This window comes from Hemicordylus capensis, chromosome 4 (genome assembly GCF_027244095.1).
Source record: "Hemicordylus capensis ecotype Gifberg chromosome 4, rHemCap1.1.pri, whole genome shotgun sequence".
In the NCBI taxonomy this organism is placed as follows: domain Eukaryota; kingdom Metazoa; phylum Chordata; class Lepidosauria; order Squamata; family Cordylidae; genus Hemicordylus; species Hemicordylus capensis.
The window spans coordinates 205,040,644-205,052,923 of NC_069660.1; the positions used below are offsets into that span (position 1 = coordinate 205,040,644).

The window sequence follows — 12,280 nt, forward strand, 5'->3', positions numbered from 1 at the left end:
CCTGAGCCAGGCTTTTGTTGGGCAACATAAGCAAGCAGCCAGTTGGCTGCAAAGTCTGACAGGGGTGGTGTCTGGACTTGCAGTCCGAAGGCAGGTGTGGGGTCTTAATTGGCTTCACCTGGTGTGGGTCCTTGAAGATCTATAAAGCCAGACTGCTCCCTCTGCATCACGCTGGTTTCAACTGATTGCTCTGGCATATAGATTCAGTTTCCAGCTCCCAGAACCCTTGTGTTGTTTGCTCCTGGATCCCTGACCCTGGCCTGGATATCGACATGTGACTTTCTCTGAAACCCTTAGACCACGGAACCAGTAACTTGACCCTTCTCCTGGCAATAATCCTGATTGGACACCTCAGAAATTAGCACCCAGTCCTGGTAGGACAGGTTACACACTTCCAAGCCACGCCTCCTAGCCAGGCAGTGGATGGCTGGCTCTTGCTCCTACAGGCAGTGGAGCAAGAGAAAGGTGGGGTTCCACTGGGTAGGAATATTCTGATGAGGGATCAAGTGTTCAGGTAAGCCGAGCTCAAACTGCCTCTCCTTGAGCATCCACCTACTCTTTTCACTCCAGTGGAAGTAAGCTGCCGTCTTGTGGAATCTGTCCACAAGAGCAGCCACGGTGGCAGCAGGCTGGTGCTACAGTGGCTCCAGTGGGGATGTCTCGCCTGGCCTTGGCCCTAGAAAGGCCTAGTGCAGGCCTAGTGCATGACCAGGTTCAGAGTGTACAGCACATAATTAATGGACACAAGCTGAAGCCGCTCCGCTGCATTAACTATGTTCAGACCATTGTTGGTCACCATGAACCTGCAGTGAAGGTTTGGCACAGCCATCCCGGACAGCCATCCTTCCACCTGGAGACCAATGGCCACCATATCTGCTATGTGGTCAGGCCTGTTATTTCCAGCAGGAGCAGGGGCCCCTAGGTGTTGCTGCTGCAGGTCCTTCCTGCCTGCCTGTTTCTGGATAATATAGGGCACTAGGGATGTTCATGGAACCAATTCCATGCATTCCCGGGAGGGTGGGAGGTCACTTTAAGGGGCAGGGAAGGCACTGTCTACTTGCCAGACCCTATCCTGCTGCTTTCTCCCCCACCGATGCTCTTCCAAAAAGTGGGTGTGCGTGGCTGCAGGGTGCCTGCTTGCAGCCGAGATCAGCGTTGCCATGTGTGTCAGCCATTTTTGTGGCGATGCTGATCCTGGCTGCAAGCAGGCACCCTGAAGCTCCCTGTGCCCAGTTATTGGAACAATGCTGGGGTGGGAGGAAGCAGCAGGGCGGGGGCTAGCAGGTAGGCAGTGCCTTCCCTGCCCCTTAAAGTAACCCCCCCTGCCGCCGCCCCTCTGAACAAGTTCAAACACCAGTTGCCAGAACTGGTTTGGCACTCCTAGAATGGAGTGCTGAACATCTGCATGTGCATCCCTACAGGTCACCTGCTGAAGGTGATGTGTGAGGGATTTTATAGTTGAAGGGAGGGAAGCAGTAGGAGTAGCTAGTGGATGCCGGCATTCTCCACTATCTGGAATTGATGGTCATTCAAAGTCATCGTCTTGGCAATAGCCTAGCAATAGCAATAGCAATAGCACTTACATTTATGTACCGCTCTATTGCCGGAGCTCTCTAAGCGGTTTACAATGATTTAGCATATTGCCCCCAACATTCTGGGTACTCATTTTACCGACCTTGGAAGGCTGAGTCAACCTTGAGCCCCTGGTCAGGATCGAACTTGTAACCTTCTGGTTACAGGGCGGCAGTTTTACCACTGAGCCACCAGGGGCTCTAAGCTAGCCTAGGAGATGAGATGAAGCTCTAGCCTAGGAGATGAGATGAAGCTCTGGGCGACCAGACCACTTGCCTGCTGACTGCACCCACTGCCCAGGCAACTCCTCCTGTTTGGGAGCCGAAGCAGGTGCCTTGCTGCCACGAGTCAAGGGCATACCAGGCCTATTGCTGCCAGCAGGGGCCTCGGGTGTTGCTGTCACAGGTGCTTTAGCATCCCCAATGTCAAAATTCACTTATGCTCCTTCCTGGTGATCTGTGCCCTGCAGTGGATGCAGGCAGCATGGGTGGGGTCATCAGGCAGCGCCCTATGTGGTCCCACACCATGCTACTTTTTGATCTGGTCTGGCCCCATTTCGGTGGTAGTGGTACTAGGACTGCTGGTTCTTTCTGGGGGCCGTCCACACTATTGCCCTCAGTCTGGGGCTGAGAAGGTCTAGGAACAGGAAGCAGAATGAATTCCTCCTACTCCTTCTCTGCAATCTCAGACCTGGAGATTGTACTGCCGGGGGGATTGGGGGGGATGGTAAGAGTGATCTGGCTGGGCTACTAGCAACTGACACACTCACCTCCACTGCCACAGGAAGATATTTTTCCCTGACAGGTGGACCTCCCTCCTAAATCTTCCTCAGCCACCACCAGTGACTGTACCTGTGTGGCAGGATGGAGAGCCTGCATACAGTGGGGACGACTCAGGGAGTAGGCCCCTCTCGCCGTCGCCCACGACCGGCATCAGCCCTCCCTCTGCCAGCTAATTTGCTTCTGGCTCTGCATTGCACCCTGCCAGACATCTTGGGGTTTTTAAAATCCAAGCCCTAACTCTGATCGGGGGGCGAGGGAGAAGAAGTGTGGCGGCTATTTTAAAAATTGGTGGGTCAGGGGTGGTCTATTTTGTAGAGGAAGAATGGCAGTTCAACTCCCATTAGCAGAGCAAAGCCAGTTTGGGGACAGTTCAGCCAAGCAAGAGGTCTGGAGACAGTTCTTTAAGTTTGAAGAACAGCAAGGATTTATTTAGTTTATTTAGGATAGGATAGGATAGGATAGGATAGGAAAGTTGAGCTTAAGGCTGAAAGGGGAGGGAGACTAAACAAACCGCCATTTCTGGAGAGACAAAATGGAGGAGAACAAAGTGGGGAGGAGTCCAGCACTTTTATCCATGACCCCAAAAAACCCCAGTGGTCACTGTGGGACATTGCAGCTGAGAGCATATGCTGCCAGGGTCCTAGTTCCAACATATTTATGCTGTGTGTGCCACACACAGTGCTATCTATAGCTCTGTAGTACACACACAGAAGATGGAAAAATTACCCCACTCCCCCAAATAAAGAAGCAGGCTTTTGCAGGGGTGGTGGTGGAGGGGAGTGAGCAACAGTGGATTAAGTTGAAGGTACTGTGGCCTGTCTCCTAACCCACCCTTCCTGTCCTACAGTCCTACGTACCTGGCAAGTACCTAATCCCTTCCCCAAACTTGGCCCTATTCAAAGAAATCTAACCTGACCAAGGTTGGGGTGTTTAGCTTCTGGTGACTGGCATCTTCTGTTGGAGGCCCTCAGGTTGAGCAGACATTCTGGGATTCAACAGATGGCGGTAGGGCACGTAGGTGCCCCACTCACGAAATAGAAATAGAAAAAGGCACACAGCAGCAGCAGAAAAGGTGGTGCAGCTTGGGTCTTCAAAAGGAAAAAAAAGTCTCAGCCGAGCACCCCAGTTATTAAAGCCACTGGGGGCTGGCTAGAAGAAGAACTCACTCACTCACATTCACAGCAGCACCCAGTTAAAGCCGCTGGGGCTGCTGGTGCAACTAAAAACAAATAGAAAAAAAATTAAAAAAATAAGATGTTGGCACTGCAGAGAGAGAGAGAGAGAGAGAGAGACAGACAAGCCGCAGACTCTCTCTCTCTCTCTCTTTCTCTCTCCACACAGGCAGGCCCCAATTGACCAGTCTTGCTCTGTGCTGCTGATCCTTCCTCCTCTGAGAGGCACACTACAAGAGAAAGAGTTCTCTGGCCTTCCAGTCCCTCAAATACATTTTGAAAATGCTTCATTTGACTACCCTTCCCACCTCCCCGCCAGGGGCATAACTATAATAGGGCAAGGGGAGACAATTGTCTGGGGGCCCACTGCCTTGGGGGGGGGGCGCAGAGGCAAGTCACATGACTGACTCCCCCAGCCGCACACCCGCCCAGGCTTCCTTCAGTTGGATTCATTCTCTGAAATTGATGTGGGTGTTAAGACCTGGAGCTACCAGAACAGCATGTCTTTCTCTAGTACCATTAAATGACTTGCATCGTCCACAATTTACAAAACCTTAAAAATAATAATTTAGGATGATGTTCTATTGTGGCACATAGGTTTTACACACACACACACACACACACACACACACACACACACACACACACACACACATTTTACTATGCTTTTTGTTACCACTATTCAGCTTCATTTAAGATTTCTTTACTTCACGAGCTGAGCTTCAGTGAAGGGGGTGGGGCATTTTAAAATCTTGTTTCTGGGCCCACGCCAACCTTGCTATGCCCCTGCTCCACCCAGTCAATGAGGGTACAGTTACCCATGACAATACTTGATTTGAATGATGACAAGCCAACCAAGAAGCAAGGAGCTAGCAAGCCAATCGGAAGCCGGAGACAGCTAACCAATCAGGCCTCCAAAATGGTGCAGGAAACACTCAAAACAGTGAGAGTCCAAATGGGCATGTTTTGTTTTGAGCTCCAAATAGGCCACTTATTCTAAAGGGTGATTTGTTTTGAGCGTGAAACATTTTGCACATCCCCACTGAATACCCGCATCCTTATCTTTTGCCACCCCCATAGATAGCTAGGTAAATATTTCTTCAGATGCTAACGGGCTAATAAGGCTTCAAATTAGCTTCTTTCCTTTTTGTGTAACTTCTTCTGAGTTCCATGCAGATCAGATAAGTGAGTTTTCTGGAAAATTTTGATTTGGAAACTGTTTCCCTTGTTTGAATAACATTTGCATTTTTTCCTCAAAAAACCCAAAACAAAACCAGATCGGATTTGGCATGTTATTTGACTTATATATACAGTACAAAGAAAGCATCATATTAATTTCCCACACTGTATCTCAGTTGTTTTTTAAAGTAGCCAAGTAGTTAAACTGAAATATTTGATTGGCGGGGAAATAAATATACTTCATGTGCTTTAGTTGTTATATTGAAACCATTTCAAAGTTTTATGCAGAAAGCTTTTTTTATTGGAATATTCAATATATCAAAATATATGTACCCTCGCATGCACTTTCTTGTATAATCACCTGAAAAATGTTAAATTAAGCTCTGAAATTGCTGAACCTGCCTAATATTGCTTTGGTATTCATTGATTGCTACTAATGAATTTGCTGGATATCAATGCTGGATATCCAGACTTGCATGGCACACGTGCATCACTATGAATTTCAGACTACTGCTGCATTGTTGCTTGAGCAGGGGAAGCGGTTATTTTCTTCATCTCCCCCTCTCTGTTGAGGTCCACTGTGCATCACCAAAATATGTCTCTGAAAGTTGCACGACCTTCATCATAATTCATTCCTGAGTGACTGAACATGTGACCCTTCAGATATTTAGAAATGATTTGTTCCCTTTCTGATTTTTTCCAAACACCTTTCAAACTATTTTTAGGTCTGCTAAGAAATTATCCTGTTCGCTTAAAATAGGCATCAGCTGTTGCTTGTCTATGGCTTGATATATATTCCTTTTAAGCAGCCTTAGTGGAAGCCTGTCCAACCTTGTATTAAAAACATCGAAACAAGGAGATTCTAAGACTCCCGGAAGAGCTTATCCATTATAAGAACTATTAGGTCTGCTATCAAACGGCTATTAGTTATGTTAAGTAACCACATGTTTTTCAGTGGATTTTGGCATAAAGAATCTGTCTTGCAGATGCATGAGTATCAAGAGCAAGCATGAAGATGCTCTTTCCAGAGCAGCCCCATCCCCTGAGGGGAATATCTTAGTGCTCACACATGTAGACTTCCATTCAAATGCAAACCAGAGCAGGTCCTGCTTAGCAAATTCATACTTGCTATCACAAGACCAACTCTCCATAATGAACCACATCTCAGAAAGCTGCCTTTTTTGTAATGACAATATTTTGTTGCCGGTCAAGAATATCAACTAGGTTGGTTCACCAGACTAAAATCTCTTAGAAAACTCAATTTTGATAATCTTGTATGTAAAAGGAAACTGCTGATAAGGCAACCTGGCAAACAGGGCTTTCTTAGGTATTAAGGTATCCTTAGGTATATACAGGATGTTGAATAGTGTGCTGTTTAACTGTCTTAGTTGACTTGAGACTTTTCTTTTATCCTAGCTGCTTTCTTTTTCCCACTTGCACCTGTCACACTACTGTGCTGCCCCTCTGTCTCTTATAAGCCAGTCATACAAATTTCTTCACTTCCAAACTTTGCCCCTTCCCATATAATTGAGATGTGAATCAGGGCTTGCTTTGTTCAAATTTGACCTCTGCCATCAACTCACTAGGTGGCTTTAGGCAAGCCATTTTCTCAGCCTCAGCTTCCCGGGTGCAATATGGGGACAATATGCAAATACTTGTTTTCTGCTGCCTATTAAATTTAAGTTGAATTCCAGTTTATTATTTATTATTAAAACTTTTATACCGCCCTTCCAAAAGGCTCAGTTATGGGATGGTTGACTTCAATTGGACATTGGGATAAACCTTGTAATGGCTAGAGCCATTCAACAATGGAACCAATAACCAAGGAGTGAGGTTGTCTCTCCTTCTCTGGAGGTTTTCATATAGAGGCTGGACAACCATCTGTTGGGAATACTGTAGCTTGGAATTTCAAACATTGAGCTGGAGACTGGACTAGATGGCCTCTAAGACCCTCTCTTACTATGTGATTCTATCATACTGCTTTACCTTATGGGATTGTTGCATGGATTAACCCAAGATAATTACCGTGAAGTGATTTGAATGCTGCAAAGTGAGTAGTATGCTGCTACCATGAGTAGTATGTTCAAAATCCTTAAGTAATGTTAAATGTTCTCTCATTGTTTGAATTATTGGCTTTTTGAAACAAGAGGGTAGAGATTGGAAATTAGTTGTGCTAATGTATTAAAATACATTTATGCAATACAAATGATATTTTTATCCATTTTAAATTAATACTGTGATTTAATTTGCAAGTATTATTTGACTGCCATTTTTTCCTGAATTGCATTTGGATGCCCATGCCCAATTCAACATCAGCAATTAAGGGTAGTGTCCAGGGATGCAACCCTCTGCAGTTAGGTTGCTTTGAATACCATTGATGTAAATGGAATTTAAACAGCCTTACCGTGGAGAAGATTTCTCCACAGCAGTTGATTTATGCATTTTTCAATAAATGTATACAGGTTAGGTTCCCTGTTTGAAGGGTGGGTTAACTTTTGTTTTCTTTTGTTAGCATTTTGCTTGGCTTCAGTATTTTTCTGTTAGCCATTTAGTATCCTGTGCATTAGGACCAGCCTTGGCCCATACCTGCTGGGATTGATGAGTCCCAGGGCATCAATCAACAACAGGGGGCTGCTGTTACAATAATAAAAATAAACAAGAGGTTCTGGTAAGAACTGATCTGCCTACTTTCCTTTCACTGTAATTTCAACTGATAACTAACATCTTTACAAGTTAGTCCACTTACGCTTCAAATGTTCAGGCACCTGCCACCTTGAATTGGGGTAGATGACATCATCACAAACTACAGCGATGAGGTGTCCCTGTGTGCCACTACAACTGTACCAAACTTGGTCCAAATCAGTCCAGACATTGTGAAGTTGATGGGGGGCACACCTGTGTGGACACAGACACGCAGAAAGCTAGGTAATCTCATAAGTTTACTTGCCTTAAGGGAAATAGGCTAAAAAGAGACTTTTGGTATCTTAAATGACATGCATTAAAGGTACAGTGCGCCGTTGAGTCAGTGTTGATTCCTGGCGACAACAGAGCATTTAACAGACAGTAAATTAAAACAATTATTTATATCCTCGTGAATACTTCAAGAACCCTACAGTTGCAGGAAGCAGCGGGGTACGCACTTTTCATTTGACTTTTAACAAGGATGCTCATGAACTCTAGGCTCTTCCTGTTGGTGAGGTATATGTGTGAAAATAAGGTAGTTTGTCTCCTTTATTTCAGTGTATTTAGTCATGACTGACCAGTTGGGATGTTGTCCACTGTTTTAAATAAAACAAGTGTATATGTTTTCTCTATGTTAGGTAAAACTATTTCTGACCTATATGTTGTTGCATGGAAATGAAGAAGAAAATGTCTTTTTAATTGGACGTCTAGACAGAAGAAACTTCCTTTTAGGGAGCTGATTTCTCTAAAACTGGGTTAGAACTATAGATCAGCCACAGTTAGTTCCACAAAGTTTCATGGTCAGCTAAGCAACCTAGATATTTTAATAGGGATGTTTTAAATGGTGAACACATCCTATATGCTGTATAAAAATTCTCTAGATCTTGACATACTGGTGAGATGGCAGCTACGATGCAAGTCAGAAGTGAGTATATGGCCTGCATAATACATAATATATTTGTATTCTTTTTGTTTTCACATTTTTGGCAGCACTGGCTCATATTCATATTAGTGGATCAGTATCAGCGTGGAGCTGAAAGCTTAGCTACCAGTTTGGAAGGAGAGACAGTCAGCCTTTTTGGTTTGTCACAGTATACATTTTGATCTCTTAAAACTTTCCCCAAAGGGCTCATTAGCATTCCATCAGCGAAGTAAAAGACATAGGTATGCTTTAAGGCTAAGAACTAACCAAGAATGTAATGCTACAGATTTATGTGGGAAGAGGAGATACAGATATAGATGCTTGTACTTTTTCACTATATCAGATTTTATTTTATGTTTAGTATAAACCTTAGCTTAATTTTAAGTACTGCTAATATACTGGTGGGCCTCATTATTTGCAGGGGTTCCGTTCTCACCTATAGGTGCGAATACAGAAACTGCAAATAATGAAACTTTGAGTCAATGGGAATTGAGGGGGGTTAGGTTCCTAACTAAAAAAAGAAATGGCCAAAAAAGCAAAGCATGTTAGAAATAAGAGAAGAAAAGGACAGTACTGTATTCTCTGGATATCCGGCTCTCCAGCAATGCTCACATGTATGCCACAAAATGGCTCTCTGTTGCTCTCTGTTGGAGAGCCAGCGTGGTGTAGTGGTTAGAGTGCTGGACTAGGACCGGGGAGACCCAAGTTCAAATCCCCATTCAGCCATAAAACTAGCTGGGTGACTCTGGGCCAGTCACTTCTCTCTCAGCCTAACCTACTTCACAGGGTTGTTGTGAAAGAGAAACTCAAGTATGTAGTACACTGCTCTGGGCTCCTTGGAGGAAGAGCGGGATATAAATGTATGTATGTAAGTAAGTAAATACATAAATAAAAGGTAGCTGGAAATGGATTCTGAAAAAAAGAACAAATAATACTAGAGTTGATAGCTTAGCAATCATGTTCTCATATAATCAAATATTTCATATTTCGTAATTCCAAGTATATATGCTGTGCCACCCTCGTGTCCAAACTCAGGAACAGAGTTTTGGAAGGCATAAGTGGCAACAGAGGGAAAGGACAATCACCAAAAATTACCCCTCCCTCCCTTGCATGAGAGAAAACCCTGGCATGTCATTGTGGGGTTCGTTAAGAGTGTCAGCCAGCATGTCCTTCTTCCAAAAAATGTGTTGAAAAGTTGGACACAAGACATCTAAAAATAAATAGTCATGCTATCTTGTGCTTTACTTCTCTGCTTATAATCTCATTAAAATAAATGATGTACCCAGAATGCTACTGATCCATGTTTTATATTTATTTTGTGAAAATAACTATTGGTAATAAGAAATGGTAAGTGCTAATAATGATTCTTCTGTAAAATATTCTATATGTTATTGCTTCAAAAATAGATTAGTGTGCCACTTAAGTGGTAATATGTATGTGTTCTTTCCTGGTTTTGATAATGGGGTTCAGTTTGTGCCGTGGCTTCTCAAACTTTTTTCAGGACTTCCAAACAGTGCATATATGTATGTTTGCAGCAGAAGAAGTCATTTAAGAGAAATTCACTCTCTTGCTATGGTGTGAAATGGTGAATTTGAAAAAAAAAACCAATATCTGCTTGTTAGCAGTAAATGATTCTCTTTGAACTGTGTTAGTGTCTTCTCAAAGTTAGCCAACCTTGTTTAGTATCAGCTGCACAGAAGAAGCTGTATACACTAACGAAGAATCGCCGAATGCTTTTAAAAGTACTATACCTGCTGCTTCTCACTTCCCAACTAATAAGCAGAGGGGAGCAAAGCAAAGTTATTTGCTGTTATTGGCTGCTTACCAGCTGATGGAAAATCTAAGGGCTGTTAGTGAAATTTTGCTTTAAATTATAAAGCTAACAGAGTGTATACCAAGGCGTGGCAAACAGACACCAAGAAGCCATGGCACCTAGAAATCTAACCATACTGCTTAACTAGGATATTCAGAGGAAGGGTTACATAACAAAATATTTATTGCCCCAGGTAGCCCTGTTTCTCTTCCAAGTATGTTACTTGTAAATGTGCTTCTCTTTATCCCAGGGGCGTAGCTAGGGGAGAGGGGGCCCGTGTTCATCCCTCTCTCTGGCCCCCCAGAGTGAGGGAGATAATGAAGAAAATAGGGAGGGATGGAGCTGGAGGGCCCTCAGGAGCTGGGGGCCCATGTTCTTTGAACCCTTTCGTTCAATTATAGCTACACCCCTGCTTTATCCCCTTGAACTTCCCCCTTCCACTGTGTCCATCACTAAGTTCAGTACTTTGGTCAAGCGTCCACTGTCTGGCTCTTAAATTTTTGGATTGGTTCCTAGATCAAATTTTTTTTTTTTGGTCAAGGCCTGGTGTATAGTTTGGGAAGAAATACATACCCATTCTTGCAAAAATACAAGTTTTCCACTTCATTCCTTGTACGTCAGTGTTTTCAGCAAATTTCCATCATTCCTACCAAAACATTTCACTGAATTTTCAGGGCTTCTCTCCCCCCACCCCCCTGCACTGCTGTGATAATCACAACACTACACTCTACTCTGACCTTTTGTATGACAGAAAATTTTGACGTCTTGCGGGAGGTATCTAGTATTTGTCTTGTTCCAGTGTGTGCTAAAAAGATAACAGGTATTTTTAATGACTTGATCCTTCCTGCAAAATTCCACTGAGAGGTCCTAAACCTATATCAAAATATGATCCCCAAGTATAAAAACAAAGTGGGGAGGACCCAACTTTTTAAAAGGCTGTAAGAAATTAATCAGTGTTAATGTCAGATCGGATTAGGAGAGAAATCTTGTATCGTTTAGAAGTAAAAGTTCTGTGAAGTGCCGCTTCCTCCGTCACTGCAATACTGAGAGAGAAGGCACACATGGTGAAATTTTCAGTGCAGCACCTCAAGATCTACATCCTCTTAATTGTTAGCTTTACTTGCTCAATATTGGTTAACATTTTCAATTGGCTTCCTAGCTGCCTTTTTTGTCCTGAAGAGAAATCATGGGAACCACCCATGCTTTCTCTGATCCAACTTACTTAAGTGGAAGCAAGTTCTGTTGAAACCAGTGGCATTTACTTCTGAGTAAACATGTATGGGATAGTGGTAAAAAGTTAGTCTTGTTAGCAGTAGGGGTTGCTCCCTAGTTAGTGTGCTTAGGATTGATTGCATCCTTACTGTAACATCTGTGATCTAGCAAGGCAGTTTCATTGCCTAACATGGAGCATTCCCCTACTATAAAACTGTGGGGAATGCACACAATGTCAGTTTAGAGCTTCAGTTGAAAGAGCTGGCAGTAGGATACCAATGTATGTTAGAACTGTGGTGCAGTTCATGTACCCATAAGAAAAAATAATTTTATGTCTTGTACATTGTAAATATGAGACTTCTCTCTCAGCCTAACCTACTTCACAGGGTTGTTGTGAGGAGAAACCTAAGTATGTAGTACACCACTCTGGGTTCCTTGGTGAAAGAGCAGGACATAAAATGTAAATAAATAAAATAAAATAAAATAAATATTCCTTTTTAGATAATACATTATTGGAGACTGTCCATATTTATCACACAAATTGTGAATGGTAATTTCAAATGCTTAATTTGAAACACGTAATGGCTCTGTGTGGCTTTTGAAAGAGTCCTTCTATGGTGTAACCAGTATCCTATAGCAGGTTTCCAGAAGCAAATAAAATGTTGCTTTATTGCCACAGTATTGCTGAATTTTACTATGTGTGAATTCTGAAATGTCAAATAGGCACTTGGAAGGGTAGAGGTGAGATCCTGTTCAAGAATATAGGTAGTGTATTTCACCGCAGTGAAACAAAAATGCCACCAGGTGGCTCAAGAATGTAAGTTGGAAAGTTCCCTTTCACGAAATACCATTGCTTTATTCTGTAAATATTTAAACTATTATAGACACTGTTGTTCCACATAATGTGATTTCATTATACTATGTTAATTTTGGAAGCAAATCATTT

General features: G+C 43.1%; 1 protein-coding gene across 2 annotated transcripts in view; it reads left to right on the top strand.

Moving 5' to 3' along the window:
• Positions 1-12,280, top strand: part of GMDS (GDP-mannose 4,6-dehydratase) — a 453,328-nt gene that overhangs the window by 17,758 nt on the left and 423,290 nt on the right. The gene's annotated exons all lie outside the window — the stretch shown is intronic.